This window comes from Pyrus communis, chromosome 5, assembly GCF_041283825.1.
Source record: "Pyrus communis isolate YQ-2024b chromosome 5, ASM4128382v1, whole genome shotgun sequence".
In the NCBI taxonomy this organism is placed as follows: domain Eukaryota; kingdom Viridiplantae; phylum Streptophyta; class Magnoliopsida; order Rosales; family Rosaceae; genus Pyrus; species Pyrus communis.
Window position 1 is genome coordinate 2576646 of NC_142569.1, and position 24313 is coordinate 2600958.

The 24313-nt window shown below is 44.4% G+C and overlaps 1 pseudogene; it reads left to right on the plus strand.

Moving 5' to 3' along the window:
- The first annotated feature begins 9602 nt into the window (after positions 1-9602).
- LOC148696556 (uncharacterized) lies at positions 9603-12233 on the plus strand (annotated as a pseudogene).
- Positions 12234-24313: the final 12080 nt, after the last annotated feature.

The window sequence follows — 24313 nt, forward strand, 5'->3', positions numbered from 1 at the left end:
GGCAAGTGCCACTTTCCACTGCTTGACGCGCGCGTGACTCCAGATTTTATAAATTTTTCTTGGTAAACATAAAATATTGTCTTTGTCTTTGGATAATATTTCGGTTAATGTGGATTGGCAAATAAAAATCCACGCTTGATTTTCGGGGTCAACGTATTGGTAAACATGGACTAGTAAAAGTTGGACTCTTTTTTTTTTTTTTGATAAGAAGTTGGAAAACACAGAGATTCTTGTGTTGTATGTAATCCAATCATTCGTCTGTTATAACAACCGTCTAAATTAAAAGAATTTATATAGAGTTTTTCTTAAACAGATATAGATTTTTTCTTTAGTGAAAGATATCAGGTTCGATTCTCATTAAGAACGAGTTTGTATCACATTATTGTTAGTCTATTGTGACACTAAACTCATCATCTTCTCTTAATGTAGATAATATCACTTGTTTCAAGAAAATAAAATAGCAAAGATAATAAAGACTTTGCAGTACATGTCGGAGTTAGGTCATTGTACAATCATAGAATGTTACTCTTCATTTGCAATTTCGTACAGAGCAAAAGAGGAGGAATCTAGCCCGTATTAGAAAACTTCTAGCCATCCAGATACCATTGATACCTAATTAGAGAAAGCAGAAGTACCAACGATGGAGACATGAAAACAAACTCAACGAAAAGAATATAAGATAGAAAGGGAAAAAAAAAAAAAAAACTCTTTGCCATGTAATTACCTATGATACCTCACATTTCTCCATTTTCACCAACTTAATGACAATATTATTCTAGGAGTAGGATTATCTCCCTTTTAAATTTCCCCTTTCTCTCATTCTACATGAACGGTCACAATTAAGACATGTCAACATATTTTGTTGACTTCTTTATAAAAAGACAAAAAGAAATGTGAGAGAGAAGGGAAGGTGAAGGGAAGAGAATGTGATTGTGTAAATTTAAAATATAAATCCCAATAGGATTTGGAGATCCTCGTAAGCTTTGTATTACTTATAAGACAAGAAAGTCCATCATATTAAATATAAATAATAGCATAAGGTCAGAGTGTGAAATAGAATTCTCACACACAATTGAGCCATTCTCTCTTTATGTTGTCCCTCTCTCTCACCCACTCTTAAAATTAGTTTACAACAATAACGTAGTTATGAAAGGAAAAAAGAAATGTTTTTATCACAATTGGGTCCTTGAAATTGGACAAAATGGTCCAAGAAATATTGGTCACTTGAAAATGGATCCAGCAAATCAATTTTGTCATTCCGTTACATTCTGTCAAATTTTCTGTTAATGTGCTAATGTAGCACATGAATATTACCGACCGAATTCCTCTGACCCTCTCCAAACTTCCTCGCCAATCGAACGCAGACGTTGGATTATACTCAAAGATAACATCATAACAATATTAAGCAATCGGTGGAGTAACAATATATAACCGGCTGATATGAATTATAATGAGTTCTTCAATTACCCTAACGCACACATTCAAGTACTTGGGAAGTAGAGTATCAAGCCCGTGTCCTTGACCAATGACCACATGGAAGAGGATCTTCTCCAGATCTATTTTGTGGGGATCTAAGAGATCCCTACATTTTAACCATTTATCATATATCATATGACTAGTTTTTGTCAAATATTATTTGTGTTTAATTTAAATAAAAATATCAAATAATTTATGACCGCATGATACACGATGAATAGCTAAGATGTGGGGATCCTAGCACGAAGTGGATCCGGATGGGAACCAATTCCTGACCACATAACCAAATCCCACCCCCAATTTTTTTTTTATTGTGACTGGAACACGAGTGGTATACCATATGTTTTTATAGAAGTGGTGAGAAATTTTATTTTTTTAGTTGTTAACTTTTTAACACACATATCCCACCATTTGTATAGTGACACGTGATGTATCACTCTGTGTACCGATTACACTGAAAAATCTCTCATCCCACCCTTATACCCAATTAATTAAAGGAATTGTTATTAGCACTCCAAAAATCTCATTCTACACTCCTTGCAAGTATATTTTTCTTTCCTAATATAGAAAGTTTAGAGTATAAAATGAGATTTTTGAAATATTAATAATAATTCTCTTAATTAATTCAATAATAATAATAATATCAATATTAATATCGTTAATAACTTAGCATGACATAAAGTAAAAGTATAAAGTCACATAAAATGAAAGCGGCTTTTCGTAGAAAACAAAATAATAATAACAAAAGGAGCCGGTCCCCCATGTTTATAACTTTTATTCTAGATTGTTACATAAAGCCACATAAACGTTCCCATTTAACGGTACAAAGTTACGGCCTTCATGAAGAGCATCTTCAAATGAGATAATAAAATATCAAAATCAGTAAAAACGGTAACAAAAGATAGTATTAATGTTTTCCAACTGAGAAGCCAAATCTGATGTGGCATGACATAGATTGACATCTCTTCCCCTTACTGCCAAATTTGACAGCATCTTCAAAAATTTTAATTAATTATTAAATACATTTTATTAATTTTTTATTGGTTTAAATCATTATCCTTTTGTTTCTTTTCATTCCCAATGCAAAGAAAATACATATAAATTATTATTTTATATTTAAAATTTAACATATCAATTAAAGATCAAAAGTTAAAAAATGCCAAAATACCGCGTAAACATTCAAATTTAGATTTTAGGTTTACAATTCGAAAGAGATGGTAGACGGCACTAAATGACAAATTGACAAGTCACGACTCATAACAGAGTTACTAAGGTATTGCCGTTAAAGTGCTAAATTGTTGTCTGACTTTAGTGAATAAAAAAATAAATAACAACAGATATAATAGTGTTTTAATAATTAAATTAAGTCGAACAATTTCCAGCTTTCCCGCATCGCTACTCTCCGCTTCTTGAAGCCGGAAGAGAACCGCACCTACGAAAGATATATCTCTGACGCACGAGATTGTTTTTTTCTTGTTAGCATTTTTTGAAACACGGTTACAAGTGATTTACACATTTTAAATATATTTTGTGACATCCCACATCATCCAGGGCAGTGATTCTTATATGTATATTTTCATCCTTACCAAGCACGAGGCCTTTTAGGAGCTCACTGGCTTCGGGTTCCATCGGAACTCCGAAGTTAAGCGAGAAGGGGGCTAGAGCAATCCCATGATGGGTGACCCACTGGGAAGTTGCTCGTGAATTCCCAAAAACAAAACCGTGAGGGAATGGTAAGTCCAAAGCGGACAATATCGTGCTATGGTGGTAGAGCAGGCCCAGGAAGTGATCCGACTCGGGCCGGGATGTGACAAATTGGTATCAGAGCCTAACCCTGGCCGGAAATGTGCCGATGAGGACGTCGGACCCCTAAGGGGGGTGGATTGTGACATCCCACATCGCCCAGGGGAGTGATCCTTAAATGTATATTCTCATTCTTAACTAGCACGAGGCCTTTTGGGAGCTCACTGGCTTCGGGTTCTATCGGAACTCTGAAGTTAAGCGAGAACGAGGCTGGAGCAATCCCATGATGGGTGACCCACTGGGAAGTTGCTCGTGAGTTCCCAAAAACAAAACCGTGAGGGAATGTGTTTGGACCCAAATTATTATTGCTGGGCCGAGTAGCAGGATGCGCTCGGCCCAAGGTGATGACAAGTAATATGGGCCGAATAATAAGGCCCGGGCCAGCTGGCATGGTCGGCCAAATCCTATCAGAAGTAGTCCAGATAAATAGAAAGGTCGAGAAAGTCCTGGTGCAACTAGGATTATCGACCAGCAAGGAATGAAGTCCCGAAAAAAGGAAAATTCAGAATCCCAGTAGGAGTAGGTTTGTTCGAGGAAGAGGCGAATTGGGACAAGGACTCCCAATCCAAATCGGAGTCGGTTTCAGGGAATGGGGCACTATAAATACAAGAAATCATGCAACAGAAAAGGACCTTGAACTCAGCATACAATTGCCCTGCGCAAAACCTCTCAATCACCTTGAGATTTTTTCCTTTTCTTTTTCCTGCCGACACACCTTCAGTTTGGATAAACAGCACTGTGGAAGCAACCGGCGAGCACCTTCAGTTTGGATAAACAGTACTGCTGCCGCAGAATCAGCCGACCAAGAAGCATCTTCAGTTTGGATAAACAGCACTGCGTCTTGGTCGACCGATTATCTATCCAAGTCTCGGTCGAGAAAGGTTTTCGAACCTTTGTTGGCAGAGGTCACCTTACTAAGCTTTCTCGGCATAGTTAGGTGTTACGAATTACATTGCTCGGCGTACTGGTCGCCGAGTGGTTTTATGATTGGATACTCACAGGTGAGTTTCAGGATTCGGCACTCCGACGGCCGAACTACGTTTACCATCAAGACATATATCACGTTCGAGTACCTGTGCCCATACACCTTGGTCTCGATTCGACGTGCTTATACTCTCACGAATATAATCACAGTGACCGAATCGGGCTCGGACGATTTGTGAACTCCGCAGAATTAGCAGCCTTGTCTTCAGGCTGTAGAACCCAGAGACCGAGAGTGTTCCTTCCTCGGTCGCAATCGCAAGTTAAAGAAGTCAGCAACGCGCTCAAAGCTACATCAACAAGTTTTACTCCTCGGCCAGGCTCGGCCGGCGAGTTGGCACGCCCCGCATTCGACCGAAGGACGTAGTTAGCTTATTAGTTACTCGGCCTGCGCGCCACGTAGGTTTTGTAATATTTAGGATCAACATTTTGGCACGCCCAGTGGGACCATTGTGCTAAACCTTCGGAGTTCATGACCATTGAGACACGGTCTACGAAGCAGAAAACAACCATGGGAAAGTCAACAACTGACTTGCCAGTGCAAGGCCTTGGGCAGGATTTGCATTCTACAAAAAATCCGATCATAATTGCGCCGCCCGAGGCCACTAGTATAACACGCCGGGAGAATGAAGTCTGTCTCGGCGGACAACCTTACAACCCCACAGTCCCGAATCAAACAGCTGGAATGTTCATGGAAGGGATTGTAGAAGATTGTGATGACGATGGTGGAGAAGGTTCCGATCCACCAACTAGGACATTCCTTCGGAGACGACTGGATGAACAATATCGTCAGGTCGAGCAGTCGATTGGTCAGAAGATGAATGATTTGCTAGACGCAATACGTAGTAATAGCGATACACAGACCAGAATGCTTGAACTACTAGTCAGTAAAGCTTTCGAAGATGGCCAGGTCGGCCAACCGCGGCAGCTCCCGACGAATGTGCCCATACCAGCCGAGAGAGGGTCCGCTCGGCCACAACCAGTCCCCTTAGAAAGAAGAGGACCAGGGAATAGAGCTGAGGGACCAAGCCAGGGAGAAGAAGTCGCCTCCATAAACGTGACCGAAGTCCAGAGAATGATTGATTCGGCCCTAAAAAAAGGGCCGAAGTTTCCAAAATTCATTCACCCGTACCCAGCTTATGTGGAAAGGTTTGAATACCCACGAGGATTTAAGATCCCCGATTTCAGCCTCTTTGCCGGGGAGTCGTCTTTATCCTCATTAGAACATGTGGCTCGGTTCACAGCGCAGTGTGGAGACGTCAATAGCGACTTCTACAAACTACGTTTGTTTAATTTTTCACTGACAGGTTCAGCTTTCGCCTGGTACATTAATCTTCCACCCAATTCTGTGCAGAGTTGGGAAGAGTTGGTCGAAAAATTCCATGAACAATTCTATCGGCCAGGGATGGAGATATCCGTATCATCCTTGGCCAGGATGGCTCAAGCATCCGACGAGTCTCCAATGGAGTACTTAACAAGGTTTAAGTCGGCCAGGAATTGGTGCCGAGTACCACTCCCCGAAGTGGAGTTCGTCAGGATCGCCCTTAGCGGATTAGACGTGGAGTACAAAAAGAAGTTTCTGGGGGCAAATATTCGGGATATGTACGAACTTGCTCAACATGTCGAGCAATATGATTATCTGCTCCGAGAAGAAAAGATATCGAAGTCACCATCCCGGGGGACGTTGTATAAGAACCCCACGGTGAGCTATGCATCGGCCGAAAGTGAAGACCTTCAGTATGTTAGTGTGGACGCGGCCGAGATAATAATAGACAAACCTTATGTTTGCAAGGCTTTGGTGCAAGTAAATACCAAAGACGCCAAAACCCGTTTGACCGCCGAGGAAACGGGCAAGTCATCAAAAGTATACACTTTTGATATCACCAAAGCTGATGCAATTTTCGATCAGTTATTGGCAGCAAAGATCATCAAGCTTCGGCCAGGACATACTATCCCTAAGGCCGACGAATTAAAAGGAAAGATATACTGCAAGTATCATAATTCTAATAAGCATGCAACCAATAATTGTGTTGTGTTCCGGGACACAATTCAAAGCTGGATCGAAAAAGGAAAGTTGAAATTTCCGGAAAAGATGGCGGTCGATGTTAATCCTTTCCCTTCGACGACGATTGGTATGGTGGATGCTCACCTTCCTAAAAACAAAGGGAAGGCCGGATACGTACCGGTGCAACATGTCCATAAACGGAATGGTCGCACAAGACTACAGCTCGATATCTTTTCGAATGCACCACCAGCGGAACAATCGAGGCCACCCGCCGATGAGCCTATGACAAGGTCAAGTTCCGACGAGGCTCATGGATCAAAGGTGTTATGTGACCACTGTAAAACACCAGTTGAGCCTGGGAGGAAGACATCTTCAACACCACCCGCGGCCCCTACAACATCGTCGACAGGGTTAAGTCCACGACATCAAGTGTTTGATCGACTCGGCCCACAAGTACGGCCGAAAGACCAGACCTCGGTCAGGCGGCGTCTGGATTTCGACGCACCTTTCTACAATGAGGATTATTACTCGCGCAATGCTAATAGTTCGGCCTCACCAGCCGATCGCAAAACTTTCAAACCACCAAGGACATCGGATCAACGCTGGTACAGTTACAATTCTCCGACTGGTTTGTATACGGCACTGTCCAAATCCCAAAAACGTCGTCGTCAACGGATAGATTGCATGGCTCGGCGACAAGAAGCGCAGGCCAGCCCGGCCAATCAATGGCAACCAAAAAAGGCCGTGGAAGATAGTAGCGAACGGCCAACCCCGACTATCATGACCGAGTTAGCCGAAGGGAAGAAAGTAGCGGAGGCTGGTTTCGAAACCACCATTGAGGAGGCTGAGAAACGTATTAAGATCCTTCTCCGGCCTGGGGAAACGAGAGCTCGTCTAGAGTACTTTACACAAGAGGCCGAAAGGAAACTTTCTCCGTTACCACCGCGCGAGCCGCTTATCAAAATACGGCGCAACTTACACCCTCCGTTCCTCGGTGCATCCTTGGAATACATGCGAGAATTTCATAAGAAATACTCCGCAAATGACTTGTACGGACTCCCCAAGGCATGTCAGGAAGCCCTCGACTTAGCGCTAACTTGCCCTGATGCCGAGCAAATTATCCAGAAAACTTCTGATCCAGCCATTAAAGCTAGGTTTCAACATATACGGGAGGCTCGGGTCCTTGGTTTTGAGGTCGATCCTTATACAGATATCGACACCGCCGAATTACCCTTTTCGCTCGAAGACCTTCAGCATTTACGCTATCATTTCGAAGTCTTCTCGGCTGTATCGCTCTTCGGCCTCACGACCGACGAGGAAAAACGGATAGCACGATTGGATACCTATTTAGACACAAGGAACGCCCGTATTGCATATGAAGAACGAGCCCGTGTAACAAAGGACCAACGAAAATCTTCGGCAGTCCACATCGCCGAAGGAAATGGCTCACCCGCACTCGATTTGGTTCCCACGTCTCGGATACCGGCTCTTACCGAGGAACTCAAAAGTTTGATCGAGGAATTTCCAACGACTGCTACAGAGGATAGTTCTCCGGAAGACGACGACCATGACCCCATGGACCCCTCGGTCCTCGAACATATGGAGATTAGTATGGTACACGTTCTACCAGCTGAATTCCAACCACGTACCCACCAGTCAAGCTTCTTGGACGGGGATGTAGTTGCCGAGGAAGCCACACAAGTAGACTTCGTCGCAAATGACGACGATCGAGAAAACCAGAGTGGAGATAACCTCAAAGCAGCTTTGGCCGAGCTATTTCCCCGCTCCTCCTCGGTTAATCTCCAACACCTAAAGCCGTTGTATGTCACGGCTCACATCGAAGGATTTCCCATTTCTAAAGTATTTGTCGATTGTGGAGCCACAGTCAACATTATGCCAATATCCGTCATGAAGGCTTTACGTCGTTCTGATAATGAACTCATTTCGTCAGGGATCACTATGAGCAGCTTTGTTGGTGACAAATCTCAGACCAAAGGGGTGCTCCCGTTGGAAGTTAGCATTGCCGGTCGTCAACACATGACGACATTCTTTGTCATTGATTCCAAGACGGATTATAACGCATTACTTGGCCGCGACTGGATCCACCAAACCAGCTGCATTCCTTCATCATTATACCAAGTCCTCATCTTTTGGGATGGCAAATCGGTCATAGTTCACCCAGCCGATAACCAACCATTTGAAACCAACATGATTCAGGCTCGCTATTATGATGATCACGTCGGCTACATCACCCTCCAAGGCCTTAACGAGGATGGACGGCCGACGAGAATTTCAGTACAAAAAGTGATTGAGGTCGGCGCCGAGACTGTCCAACAGGATTCGGCGAGACTTGGCTTGGCGAACTTGGTCATCAATGCCGATGATTGAGCACACCACACAAGAACGGCGTCAGGCCGCGGTTTCATCTACAATGGAACGTCTGCTGGCCCATTGGTACGCCATTACCAAGCAACCACATTCTGGCGTCAATTTAATCGAATTTCTGGCCGAAGCAGATAATGGCCCCGTTCTATCTTTCGATAAAGTTCAGGCTGCGCCGGCCGAACTCGAAGACCATCGACCTCAAGTCAAGGACCCGTTAGAGGAAGTGAACGTCGGCACGGCCGAGGATCCTCGAACATTGTTTATTAGTGCGTTACTCCCACCGTCCATGAAGGTCGAACTCCATAAACTACTCCACGAATTTAAAGATTGCTTTGCGTGGAGTTATCATGAAATGCCAGGCCTCGACCGAAACCTTGTAGAGCATGAGCTACGCATCAAGGAGGAGTGTAAGCCTTTTCGACAGCCTCCTCGCCGATTTTCAAACGAAGTACAACTCGGCATTAAGGAAGAATTAGTTCGGCTTCTAAAAGCCGGGTTTATTAGGACCGCTCGGTATGTCGAATGGTTGGCCAATATCGTCCCCGTATTAAAGAAAAACGGTGCCCTTCGCATTTGCATCGATTTCCGTAATCTAAATCTGGCTACTCCCAAGGATGAATATACAATGCCGATCTCAGATTTATTAATTGATGCCGCAACTAATCATGAACTGCTATCTTTTATGGACGGTCATGCGGGTTATAACCAGATTTTCATCGCCGAAGCTGACGTCCACAAGACGGCTTTCCGTTGCCCGGGGGCACTTGGTACTTACGAATGGGTAGTCATGCCTTTCGGCCTCAAGAATGCCGGCGCCACATACCAACGAGCCATGAATATGATCTTCCACGACTTAATCGGTACAATCGTCGAAGTTTATATCGATGATGTGGTCGTAAAATCCAAACGTCGTCAAACACACCATGACGACCTGAGGCAAGCGTTCCTTCGCATGCGCAAAAACAACCTCAAGATGAACCCAGCCAAGTGTGCTTTTGGTGTTTCGGCCGGTAATTTCTTAGGATTTTTGGTGCACCATCGCGGCATCGAGGTCGACGAAAATAAAGCCCGCGCCATCATTAGCGCCCCACCACCGATGACATAGAAGCAGCTTCAGTCGTTACTCGGGCAGATCAATTTCCTCCGTCGTTTCATCGCCAATTCGGCCGGTAAAATGAAAGCATTCTCTACACTCCTTAAACTGAAGGAGACCGACCGATTTGAATGGCGCGAAGAGCATCAAGCTGCATTTACGCAAATCAAGGTGGCCCTTTCCACCCCACCTGTGCTCATTCCACCTTGTCGCAACAAACCCCTCAAATTGTACATTTCGGCAGCTGTTGAATCCATTGGGTGCCTACTCGCACAAGATAACAACGTCGGCCGCGAACAAGCTATCTTTTACCTTAGCCGCCACCTGAATTCACCAGAACTTAATTATTCCCCTGTCGAAAAACTCTGCTTAGCGTTATTTTTCGCCGCATCCAAGCTTCGGCATTACATGCTCCCCACAGTTACGCACGTCATCGCACAAACCGACGTAATTCGTTACATGCTGACTCGGCCTATGGTCAAAGGCCGAATTGGGAAATGGACACTCGCCTTATCCGAGTTCAGCCTTCAGTATGTACCCCAAAAGGCCGTCAAGGGGCAAGCCCTCGCCGACTTCCTGGCACAACACCCATCCCCTTATGGTCTTGAGGGGGGCGAGGTCGACATCGGTTTCGTCACCACACGCGATAACCATTGGACTATGCATTTTGATGGTTCCAGTACTTCGACCTCGGCAGGTGTCGGCATCGCAATTCAGTCGCCTGACCACTGCCGATGGTGTTTTTCTCTCAAGTTAGATTTCAGCTGCACCAATAATCAGGCCGAGTATGAAGCCCTCATTATCGGCCTCCATGTTTTACACGATCTACGGGCCCCCCGCGTTCTCGTCCTTGGTGATTCCGAAGTTGTGATTAACCAACTGAACGGCGTGTTTCGTTGCATGAGTTGTACTTTAGCTCCCTATCACATGGTCGCCACTTACCTGGCCGAGTCGTTCGACCAAATCACATTTGAACACATTTCACGTATCCACAATACTGACGCCGACGAACTCGCCCAGATCGCCTCCGGAGCACAACTCATGGGGGGCAAATTAAGTCAAATTATGGAAATTGCGAACACGGGTCAACGCTCGTACCCCGTTTTGATTAATCAGCAAACTCTCCAACGCACGCACGTAGTACGTACAAGGGTGATGTCGCTCCCATCCCTGTTAGAACGAGGAGATCCCATAGAAGTATGCGCCGTCGAAGTAGAACCGGATGATTGGAGAAAGACGATGTTACGGTACCTCAATAACCCCAATGGGAAACACGACCGAAGAACGAAGGTGCTCGCGACGAATTACGTGTCGTATCAAAATGAATTATATCGCAAGGGCGAAGATGGTTTACTACTATTGTGCCTCGGCCCACACGAGGCTGCCCAAGTAATGGCCGAGGTACATGAAGGAATTTGCGGAGCGCACCAATCTGGATGAAAGATGCGTTGGTTGCTCCGACGACATGGTTATTTTTGGCCCAATATATTAAAGGATTGCATCGAATATGCGCGGAGATGCGTATCATGCCAGATTCATGGACCCGTTCAGAGAGCCCCGGCCGAATTGCTACACTCGGTTACTAAGCCATGGCCGTTCAGGGGTTGGGCAATGGATGTAATTGGCAAAATTACGCCATCATCGGGGGCAGCGAAACACGCATGGATAATTGTAGCAACTGACTATTTCACTAAGTGGGTCGAGGCAAGGTCATACGCCGAATTAACGGCTAAAGAGGTATGCAACTTCGTAGAGGAGAATATTGTGACCAGATTCGGCGTGCCAGAAACGATCATAACTGATAATGGCACTATTTTTACGGCCGATAGGTTTAGGGAATACGCGGCAAGATTGAATATCCGACTCGAGCAATCTACGCCTTACTACCCACAGGCAAACGGACAGGCCGAGGCAAGCAACAAAGTGTTGATCGGCATCCTTGAAAAAATGGTAAAAGAGAAACCTGGTTTGTGGCATTTGAAGTTAAGTGAAGCATTATGGGCATACCGAACTTCACCCCGGTCGGCCACTGGAACCACTCCTTACGCGTTAACTTATGGACACGACGCCGTGTTACCGGTCGAATTGAGTATAAGTTCGTTGCGAATAATCGAGCAGAGTGATTTGTACAGTATTGAATATAGTCAAGCGATGCGACAAGAGTTAGAAGACTTAGAAGAAAGTCGAATCGATGCAGTTAACTTGTTAATAGCACAAAAGAAAATTGCCGAGCGAGCGTATAATCAGCGTGTAAGACAAAAAACGTTCGGCGAAGGAGAATTGGTTTGGCAAACTGTGTTGCCCGTTGGGATTAAAGATCCCAGGTTTGGTAAGTGGTCGCCGAATTGGGAAGGGCCATTCATCGTTCACAAAGTGCTCGGCAAGGGGGCATATCATCTAAGAGATCGGACGGGTTCAGTTCATAAATTGCCGATTAATGGAAAGTTTTTAAAGAAGTACTACCCAATTACATGGGAAATGCAAGAGTAAGACCATTGTACTGATAGCAAAATAACCATTGTATTGATAACAAAAGATTTATTACAAGAGAACAAATACAATGATTAAATTCCTAAGGGGTCGAAGGGAAGAAAGTCTCAAGGGCAGCTTTCAGCTCCAGCCACTTCGCCTCGCTCAAAATTATCTCAGCCTGCCGCGTCTTCTTGTTGCACTGCAGTTGCTGGATACGCCGTGCGCCGGCAGCGAAGGCCGTCAGCCGAGCCTTGTTAGCCTCAAAATCCTTCTCAAGCTCGGAAGCAGCAGCCGACCTTTGGCGTTGAAGGTCAGAAATCTGACGCTGGAGGTCAGAAATCTGGAGATCAAACTCGGTCAGCTTTGCTTTCTTTGCCTTGAAAGCCTCCATCTCTACTCGACCAGCCTCATGCGCGACCTTGGCCACCTTCAAATCGTCCTCGGCTTGTAAGGCTCGCTCGAAGATGAGAAAGTGTTGCCGAGTCCGCTCCAGGAGATCGGTAAGGAATGAGATACCCTCCGGGCTCAGGTGACCGCCACTGGCGAGGTCATTGAGACACTCTCCAACAGAATCAAGGCCCTTGCACCGGAGAGCTTGGGAGGCAGTCAGAGACAAGACTTCGTGCAGCTTCACGAAGACTTCGGCTGGCGTGGCTCCCGCCGATTCGGCCGGAGCTGCAGAGGAACCGGCCTCACCTGTCGTGCTCTGAAGAAGAGCGTCAAGCTCCACTTCCCACGACGGCTGCACGTAAAAGGAAAACTTTGAGAAAGAAAGAAGACGTCGTGATATAATGCATCAAAAAAAAAAAAAAGGAAAGTGTTTTAGACCTGCCGAGAGGAGACTTCGGCCATGCCCTCTGGGTCATTGCTCGAACCCAGGGAACTTAATGGCCGAGCCCAGTGCCTTAGACCGCTACGCAATTCACGCGGCCGATGGAGGTCATCTACATTAGATGGCCACGATGGCGGCCATGAAATATAGACAACGCCCCTCGGCGCATAAAATTGCCGGTGATATGAATGTTCGGGCACCTGACATTTAATAATCTTTTAAAAACATGTGCCACACAAAAAAAAAATCAGCACAATAAAAAGCGAGACTCACGAAGGCCGAAGAGACTTCCTGTGGAGGAATGGGGGGATCTTCATCCTGCGGATGGATCGGCGATTCGGCCGTAGCCTCAGGATCGGCCATCGGTCTCTTGCCACGATCCGCCGCAGGAGAACGCGGTCGAACAGTCACCTCGACAACCGGAGGAGGATGGACGGGAGGAGAGCTAACTGGTCGACGACGGCGCTGCAGCGGGACCTCGTCGCTCTCGCTCTCGACATCCTGAACAAAAAGAGAATATTTAGCGTTACGACCAGAAACCTAAAGAAGCAAGTGGAAGCAGAATTATACCTCCAAAACGACCGTTGGAGACAAGGGTGCTTCGGCAGGCGCAGTCGACTTCCCCACCTCAGGTACCACGACCGGCTCCGAAGCTGGAGCAGGTGCGACGATTGGATCGGCCGGGGAGACGGCTGTAGGATTCGGGGTTGGAGATGCCGGGGTAGCCGGCACAGTTGGAGAGCCGGCAGGAGCAGGCGTCCCAGTAGTGTCACTGGGGACGACATGAATTTCCCGGTCGCCCTTCTTCGCCAACTTCTTGACGCGTTTAGAAGGGCGAGGGGTCTTTTCTGCCGGCTCAGTCTCTTGGTGGGGGCGTTTGGCAGGGACCGACCGCTTGGTGACAAGGGTCCCCTTCTTGGGCACCAGCTTCTTCGTCCTTGCCACCGCGGTGACCACCTCGACAGCTTTCGACCCGCGACCCCCTGAAATAGCAAAGCAATTAGTAAACAAAGACAAGTGAGTTTTTCTGAACTGGCAAAGCAATTAGTCAACAATATACCTTGGACCGACTCCTTAGGTTGAGTCGAGGGCACTGATCTGGGCCGGTCACCAAACGCTTTGCTCACCACATCTTCGGCCGAGGCACCGAAGAAGTCGCCAGCGTACTCGTCCCACCAGTCCCCAAACGTATCGGTGCCCAAGGATTCCGGAACGGTTGGCCGAAGACGGAACTTCTTGCACCGCTCCTGAAACTCCTACTCCATCGTCCGGCACTCCCTCTCGGAAGAACCAGAAAGACGTCCCCGGCTCAGGAGGGAACGAGAGACGATCAGGGGTACAGGGCAACCTTGGAGGTAGCCGAGCTGTCGGGCGACAAAGTGGGGCTGGTAGACCTCCCAACCGGCTCGGCGAGCGTCGCAACCAAGGGGAAGGTCGCGAGCCAGTACGATTGACCCCCAAGACTGACGAAGGCCCGCGTCCTCGGCCGAGGCCCAAGTTGCCATCGGAAGCCCGATTGACGCAGGGTACTCCTGGCGCCGGCACACCAAAAACTCGTCGTCCGAAAGAACTTCGAGACTGAAAAAGTGCTTGAGGACCTCGTCAGCCCGGTGAGGAGGAGCCGGTCGAGAGGCAAGTTGGGGGCCGAGGGCGGCCGAGCGCTGGAAGGCGGGGACCTCAGGCCGAAGAGTGGAAAAATAGACCTGCAGCCAGAGTTGGAAAACCCAGAGGGGCCCATTCTGGTGCGGGTCAATCTTGTTGACGGTCGTCTCGGCCAAGCAACGAAAAAGGTTGGCGAGAATAGCCGGGCTAAGCGCCAGAGAGTGACCACTAGCCAGGGCCTGGGCCACTGGCATATTCTCGACCAAGCACTTGTTCGACCTGGTACAACAAATAAATTTGTTGTACCAATAGAAGAGGAAGGCTTCATGTTCTCCCTTCCTGAGACTCTCCTCGCCTCGGCCGGCGAAATGGAGAATCAGAGTATTGTAGTTGAAGAAGTTCTTGTGAAGCTTCTGAACTTCTTCTCTTGAAGGCTCCCGACCGCCTCGGCTGAGCGTTTCGACAGCCCGCTCGTCGAAAAGCGCCTTCAGGTCGAGGAGGGAGGGGCTTCCAGAAAGAGCGGCATCGATTGGGAGGTCGGATGGTGGAGTCCCAAGAATGGCCGAGATGTCGAGGATCGTAGGGCCGAGGGGTCCAAATGGAAGGACCATGGTGTTGGTGGCCGAACACCATAGGGTCAAGGCCGCCATAAGCAGCTCTTTGTCCATGGCAATCTCCATGGTCGAGAGCAGGATGGCATCATAGATGCCAAGGGCTTTCCACTCCTCGCCGAAGAATGATCTCATTCGATCCACCCAGGCGGCCCAGGCTGTGGTGGTCGAGGGCCAAGCTCCTTGAGGCCGAGCCAAGCACCATTTGGACCAGTCGACCCCTTGAAGCAGGGGTGCTAGGCACTGCTCCTTGAGAAGGGTGGTGATGGACATCGGCACGGCATCTCTGAAAAGGGGGCCCAGAATCTGATGAGTCGTGGCCATGTCATTTTCGAAGCGTAGGGTTTTGATTGCGCTCCGATCGATGAAGTCTTTGCACTTGTTGATTTCGTCGGAAAGTTTTGAGATAAAGGAGGCCATTGGAAGAAGAAGAAATTGCAGAAAGGAAAACTGGGAAGAAATCGCAGAAGGAAGAACTGGGAAGTTTGATTGGGACGAACAAGAATGAGGAAATTGAAATTTTAGAATTTCTGAAAGCGTAAAAGGCGAATGGCAGAAATATGGGTATTTATAGGCTTTTCAGGATGAATATCAAACGTCTGGGATTCAAAAAGCACTGGTTCAAATTGGGGGGAAATTTAACCGGGAAGGGCTCAATCATTTCGGATATTTTGGGAACCTGCGAAGAGGGGATCGAGGAGTCGAAAATCCAGGACGCACGATTGCGTGCGACGCCAGTTTTAAGGCATTAATGAGGATGAGATGTTCCAGTTATTACACGGTCTCGAAGCCCACGATTGAAAGTTTTAAGAACGGCGGAGAATCGACACGTGGCCACGCGTTGGGGGCAACGAGGAAAGTGCAATCATGTCTAATAAATGCGCAGGAATAACGGTCATTAAGGAAGTAAAGTCCAAAAGAGAAAAAACGTTTTCGCTTCTTCAAGGTCGAGGCCCTACCAAGAATTAACGGTCGGCGACCTCAGAAGCGAGGGGGCAATGTTTGGACCCAAATTATTATTGCTGGGCCGAGTAGCAGGATGCGCTCGGCCCAAGGTGATGACAAGTAATATGGGCCGAATAATAAGGCCCGGGCCAGCTGGCAGGGTCGGCCAAATCCTATCAGAAGTAGTCCAGATAAATAGAAAGGTCGAGGAAGTCCTGGTGCAACTAGGATTCTCGACCAGCAAGGAATGAAGTCCCGAAAAAAGGAAAATTCAGAATCCCAGTAGGAGTAGGTTTGTTCGAGGAAGAGGCGAATTGGGACAGGGACTCCCAATCCAAATCGGAGTCGGTTTCAGGGAATGGGGCACTATAAATACAAGAAATCATGCAACAGAAAAGGACCTTGAACTCAGCATACAATTGCCCTGCGCAAAACCTCTCAATCACCTTGAGATTTTTTCCTTTTCTTTTTCCTGCCGACACACCTTCAGTTTGGATAAACAGCACTGTGGAAGCAACCGGCGAGCACCTTCAGTTTGGATAAACAGCACTGCTGCCGCAGAATCAGCCGACCAAGAAGCATCTTCAGTTTGGATAAACAGCACTGCGTCGAGGTCGACCGATTATCTATCCAAGTCTCGGTCGAGAAAGGTTTTCGAACCTTTGTTGGCAGAGGTCACCTTACTAAGCTTTCTCGGCATAGTTAGGTGTTACGAATTACATTGCTCGGCGTACTGGTCGCCGAGTGGTTTTATGATTGGATACTCACAGGTGAGTTTCAGGGTTCGGCACTCCGACGGCCGAACTACGTTTACCATCAAGACATATATCACGTTCGAGTACCTGTGCCCATACACCTTGGTCTCGATTCGACGTGCTTATACTCTCACGAATATAATCACAGTGACCGAATCGGGCTCGGACGATTTGTGAACTCCGCAGAATTAGCAGCCTTGTCTTCAGGCTGTAGAACCCAGAGACCGAGAGTGTTCATTCCTCGGTCACAATCGCAAGTTAAAGAAGTCAGCAACGCGCTCAAAGCTACATCAACAAGTTTTACTCCTCGGCCAGGCTCGGCCGGCGAGTTGGCACGCCCCGCATTCGACCGAAGGACGTAGTTAGCTTATTAGTTACTCGGCCTGCGCGCCACGTAGATTTTGTAATTTTTAGGATCAACAGAATGGTAAGCCCAAAGCGGACAATATCGTGCTACAGTGGTAGAGTAGGCCCGGGAAGTGATCCGACCCGGGCCGGGATGTGACAAATTGGTATCAGAGCCTAACCCTAGCCGGAAATGTGCCGATGAGGACGTCGGACCCCTAAGGGGGGTGGATTGTGACATCCCACATCGCCCAGGGAGTGATCCTTAAATGTATATTCTCATTCTTACCTAGCACGAGGCCTTTTGGGAGCTCATTGGCTTCGGGTTCTATCGGAACTCTGAAGTTAAGTGAGAACGAGGCTGGAGAAATCCCATGATGGGTGACCCACTGGGAAGTTGCTCGTGAGTTCCCAAAAACAAAACCGTGAGGGAATGGTAAGCCTAAAGCGGATAATATCATGCTACGGTGGTGGAGCGGGCCAGGGAATTGATCCACCCCGGGCCGGGATGTGACAATTTGGTATCAGAGCCTAACCCTGGCTGTGGTGTGCCGACGAGGACGTCGGGCCCTTAAGGGGGGTGGATTGTGACATCCCACATCGCCCAGGGGAGTGATCCTTATATGTATATTCTCATCCCTACCAAGCACGAGGCATTTTGGGAGCTCACTAGCTTCGGGTTACATCGGAACTCCGAAGTTAAGCGAGAAGGGGGCTAGATCAATCCCATGATGGGTGACCCACTGGGAAGTTGCTCGTGAGTTCCCAAAAACAAAACCGTGAGGGAATGGTAAGCCCAAAGCGGACAATATCGTGCTACGGTGGTAGAGCAGGCCCGGGAAGTGATTCGCCCTGGGCCGGGATGTGACAAATTGGTATCAGAGCCTAACCCTGGCCGAAAATGTGCCAATGAAGACGTCGGACCCCTAAGGGGGGTGGATTGTGACATCCCACATCGCCCAGGGGAGTGATCCTTAAATGTATATTCTCATTCTTACCTAGCACGAGGCCTTTTGGGAGCTCACTGGCTTCGGGTTCTATCGGAACTCCGAAGTTAAGCGAGAACGAGGCTGGAGCAATCCCATGATGGGTGACCCACTGGGAAGTTGCTCGTGAGTTCCCAAAAACAAAACCGTGAGGGAATGGTAAGCCCAAAGCGGACAATATCGTGCTACGGTGGTGGAGCGGGCCCGGGAAGTGATCCACCCCAGGCCGGGATGTGACAATTTGGTATCAGAGCCTAACCCTGGCCGTGGTGTGCCGACGAGGACGTCGGACCCCTAAGGGGGGTGGATTGTGACATCCCACATCACCCAAAGGAGTGATCCTTATATGTATATTCCCATCCCTACCAAGCACGAGGCCTTTTGGGAGCTCACTGGCTTCAGGTTCCATCGGAACTCCGAAGTTAAGCGAGAAGGGGGCTAGAGCAATTCCATGATGGGTGACCCACTGGGAAGTTGCTCGTGAGTTCCCAAAAACGAAACCGTGAGGGAATGGTAAGCCCAAAGCAGACAATATCGTGCTATGGTGGTAGAGCAGGCCCGGGAAGTGATCCGCCCCCGGCCGGGATGTGACATATTTTATATGAGTGGATTGATAAAAAAAAGTTAAATATTTGAAGTAAATAAATAATCTTAAATCATCCTAGAAAAAATATCTTACAAATCAATCAAAGCAGTTGAATTCACATTATGATTAGAGAAAATAATATTTAATAAACAACTGATTGAATCACATTATTACTAGCTCATTGTGAGGCGAAGCCCATATTGTTTGTTCAAAAATAAAAAAATCATTTGATAACTAATTTAATCACATTATTATGCGCACGCCTCACCTGCCGATGGAGAATTGTCATTTTTATTTTTTATTTTAAAAAGGGATCGCCGGGTTGTTGCGCCATGACAATTCATTCTTTCAGGGATTGAGAAGACTCACACATGAATTTCAGCATCTCGTGGGCTACCATCGTGTATTCATCAGCATCATGAATCGAACCTAAAACGTGTCATATGAAATACAACCATATAATTTGTCTCCAACCACTAAACCATCCCAAGGTGGTTAGGGAGAATTGTCCTTTCACATGAACCATATCTTACTATGTTTTTGTTATGTTTTTAATATTTTAATTTATTGACTATTATTTATTTACTTATCACAAATAGTTGGTCTTTGTCTCTCATCCGCTTTCTCTTCTCGTGGGTGGACATGAATCCACGTGAAAGATGAAGCATTTGAGACACGCACATAACTTTGAAGCTGGCTAGCAAAAGTTTGAAGCACTAGAAGTTAAGCACATCTCCTCTATCTTGTACAAATCTTGCAAGCAATATGCGTGTTCGTGAGTTCTTGTTTTTCCACCTCCACGTATCTGCATGCATATAAAATTCTGAATACTTCGGAATACACAATATTTTGAATGTTTTGACCATTAAATTTTATATGTTTTTTAAAAAGAATCTAACGTTTGCCCCAAGTCGAAGGCCAGTGATTGACTGGCAGAGGAGCTTCATAGACGTCCCACAAGTTGACCGATTCGACGGAAAATGGTAACATGGAAATTGGACAACCACAACTGTCATTTTATGGACTAGTGATGATGTTAGGTTTTATCGTGAATGTCACATACTACTGCTAATTTATTACACGTAAAATTATTTATTCGTAAAACTCATCTTATCAATTGTATTATTTTCTTATAAAATAATATCATGTGGCTGTATAATAATTTGTGACGACCACACTTGAGAATTTATCTAAAAAGTTATTGTGCAAAAGTTTTTCTCTTGTATTTTTTTTTTCACGGAAATGTAAGATGACATTTTTGGATTTAGACTAAATAAAAAATCATTAGTGAAATGGGTTTTGATTTAGTACTTGAAGGATTTTTTTTTTTTTTCTTTTTGGAAACACCTAGTTCATCATTTCGGAGGTTCTGAAGACTCGCAGAGAGACATTTTAGTCCTTAAAGGAGTTTTAGAATATGATGAACTTGGGACTGAAATATTAGATTGTAGATACATGAATGATCCCAACATTATGTTTCTTAGTTAAATTTCCTATATAATATTATTGATTTAAATTACTGCTACAATGCTATTCCAAGTGCCGAAAATCCTCAAGTAGAAAAGTAGGGGAAGGAGAAGAAGTTGATACGCTATAGACTTTAGACCGAAGGTGGACCAGACTAAAGAGTAACTCTACAGCCTCGGAGAGTTATTAGTTGACAAGTTGAAATTGGATTCCTTCTTCCATTTCTCTTTTTAGCTAAATTGACTACCGATGGTTTATATATATATGGACAAGGATGACCTCGCGGCTCGTCCTAATACGATTGGACCACTCAGCTCTAGCATCGCGACCCCGTTGAACTGTGTGTAAGTACTTGACTTGGTGATATGAACATTCCAAGTCTTCATAGTTCATATGCGAGGGAACCGTTGTTAAAGTCATGAATTTCTTAATTTTTAATGTTCATGTGGGTCCAGTTTGTCACGTGACATTCAATTATTGTTCATGCAAACATCACGTCACAGGTTAATATCTGTTTTAACGAAAAACTTGACGGATGTATGAAAATATCATAATTTTCATTTTAAGTACCAGATTGGGATGAAAAAAAACTTATGTATAAAAGGTTGAAAACAAAATAATTTCTTGGTAGTAAACTGAACACATTACATGCATCATCACCCGAACACATTCATAATTAAAATATTATTTAAAAAAATAAACGAAGAAATGGCAAACAACAGAATTGAAATGGCAAACAACATGCATCATCACCTGAACACTGACTTAGCTAATTTATCTAAGCTCGGATCTATTGTAATTTATACACTTATTAAAAAATTGAAATGGCAAACAACAGAATTACAAAGTTATGTTAAAACAACAGAGCATCAATAAAGTTAATCTCACTCGCAACGTGTTTAGTGATAACGATTAGGCATCAAGCTCTTCACAAGTAAAGTATCTCCGATATTCACATGAATCATATTTAAAACATTTGAAGACAAATATTATTTGAAAAACAACTGATTCAAACACTTTATTTTAGACTATAACTTTTTGATCATTTTTGTATTAGGCATCAAGCTCTTCACAAGTAAAGTATCTCCGATATTCACATGAATCGTACTTAAAACGTTTGAAGACAAATATTATTTGAAAAACAATTGATTCAAACACTTTATTTTAGACAATAACTTTTTGATCATTTTTGTTCTTTTGATGCATGCACACAGAAAATTCTCATGCACACACCTCACCTGCCGGTGGAGAATTGTCCTTTTTATTTTTTATTTTAAAACGGGATTAGTTGGTTGTTGCGCTATGGTAGTCCATTATTTTAGAGATTGAGAAGACTCATACATGCATTTTAGCCTCTCGTGGGCCACCATAGTGCATTCACCAGCATCAGAAATCGAACCCAAAACGTGTCATATGAAATACAACCTTATAATTCGTCTCCAATCACTAGATCACCCCGTGATGGTTAGGGAGCATTATCCTTTCACATGAACCATATCTTACTATGTTTTTGTTTTCTTTTTAATATTTTAATTTATTGACTATTATTTATTTACTTATCACAAATAGTTGGTCTTCGTCTCTCATCCCCTTTCTCTTCTCGTGGGTAGACATGAATCCATGTGAAAGATGAAGCATTTGAGACACGCACATAAGTTATAACTTTGAAGCTGGCTAGCAAAAGTTTGAAGCACTATAAGTTAAGCACATCTCCTCTATCTTGTACGAATCTCCAAGTAATATGCGTGTTCGTGAGTTCTTGTTTTTTCACCTCCACGTATACTTCGAAATACACAATATTTTGAATGTTTTCATCATTAAATTTTATATTTAAAAAAAAAAAAAAAAATCTAACGTCTACCCCAAGTCGAAGGCCAGTGATTGACCGGCAGAGAGCTTCATAGACGTCCCACAAGTTGACCGATTCGACAGAAAATGGTAACATGGAAATTGGACAACCACAACTGTCATTTTCTGGACTAGAGATGATGTTAGGTTTATATCGGAATGTCACGTACTACAGCTAATTTATTACACGTAAAATTATTTATTCATAAAACTCGTCTTATCAACTGTATTAGTTTCTTATAAAATAATATCGTGTGGCGGTGTAATAATTTGTGATGATCACACTTGAGAATTTATCTAAAAAGTTATGGTGCAAAAGTTTTTCTCTTGTACTTTTTTTTTTCACGGAAATGTAAGATGACATTTTTGGATTTAGACTAAATAAAAAATCATTAGTGAACAAATGGTTTTTGATTTAGTCCTTGAAGGGGTTTTTTTTTTTTTTTGCTTTTTTCTTTTTTCTTTCTGGAAACACCTAGTTCATCCTTTTGGAGGCTCTGAAGACTCATAGAAAGACATTTTAGTCCTTAAAGGAGTTTTAGAATATGATGAACTTGGGACCGAAATATTAGATTGTAGATATATGAATGATCCCAACATTATGTTTCTTAGTTAAAATTCCTATATAGTATTATTGATTTAAATTATTGCTACAATGTTATTCCGAGTGCCGAAAGTCCTCTACGAGTGAAAAAGTAGGGGAAGGAGAAAAAGTTGATACGCTATAGACTTTAAACCGAAGGTATACCAGACTAAAGAGTAACCCTACAGCCTTGAAGAGTTATTAGTTGACAAGTTGAAATCGGATTCCTTTTTCCATGACCTCGTGGCTCGTCCTAATTCGCTTGGACTACTCAGCTCTAAGCATCGCGACCCCATGAACTCTCTGTAAGTAATTGACTTGGTGATATGAACATTCCAAGTCTTCACAGTTCATATGCGAGGGAATCGTTGTTCAAGTCGTGAATCTCTTAATTTTTAATGTTCATGTGGACCCAGATTGCCACGTGGCATTCAGTTATTGTTCATACGGATGTCACGTCACATGTTAACATTTTGTTTTAATAGAAAACTTAACTGATGTATGAAAGTGTTAGAATTATCATTTTAGGTACCAAAAGGGGATGAAAAAAAACTTATGTATATAAGGTTAAAAACCAAAAAAAATTATGGTAGTAAACTGAGATTTACCTTTAAATATTTAACATAAATAATTAATGAGGCTTGAGTATTAATCAGTTAGTAAATTGATACAATACTAACCAATCGTTTGGATACCAAAATCCTAGATCTTAAAACTCCATAGCTGTCGGCCTCTTGTTTCGACTTGGAGCCGGTGGCAGCCCTTGTCTCATTCTCCCAACCTTTCTCCTTCCTCTTCTCATGGATTATTGCAGTTTTGATTTTCGTTTTAGTATTTTCATCTATAAGTGCCTCCTTGGTGAGTTTATTTGTGAGTATCTCATACTGATTATTTTAATTTTATGTTTGTGCTTATGTTTTATTTGGTTCTCCTGGGTCTTCGTTGTTTTTGGTGGTTTCGTTAATGGTGTTGAGTACAAAATTTATGTTGGTATCGACAATAGTTGGTTCCTTGTTAGTTTCTCTTCCGAGTCCACATTGCTCGTTAACAAAGAGTGCCCTTATATTTCTTATATTGTCGTTTTTGTGCGCATAATTTCTCAAGTTTATTTGGTTTTGGATTGTCATCTCAATCTTCTTAAGTTCGAGGGGTATGAGATTACATTATGTAATTGGAAATAAGAGTCGTGTTATTATTAACTTAATAACTATTTAGCACTTGAACGCTACATAATATAAAATTTCAAAGAAAAAAAATGTATATTATCTGCTTCTGGCCCACTTATAGCCCAAAATGCCTGACCCAACAAAAATTTACAAATAGTTATACAAAAAAAAAAAGAAAATATAATCACCATTTTTAATGGGAACTGTTATTAGCATTCCAAAAATCTTATTCTACACTCGTCACAAGTGTATTTTCTTTCTAATTATAGAAAATTTAAAGTGCACAATGATATTTTTGAAATGCCAGGAACAATTTCCTTTCTAATTTATAAATTCAGCAGTTTAGTAGCTACTCGCGAGTATAAATACGGG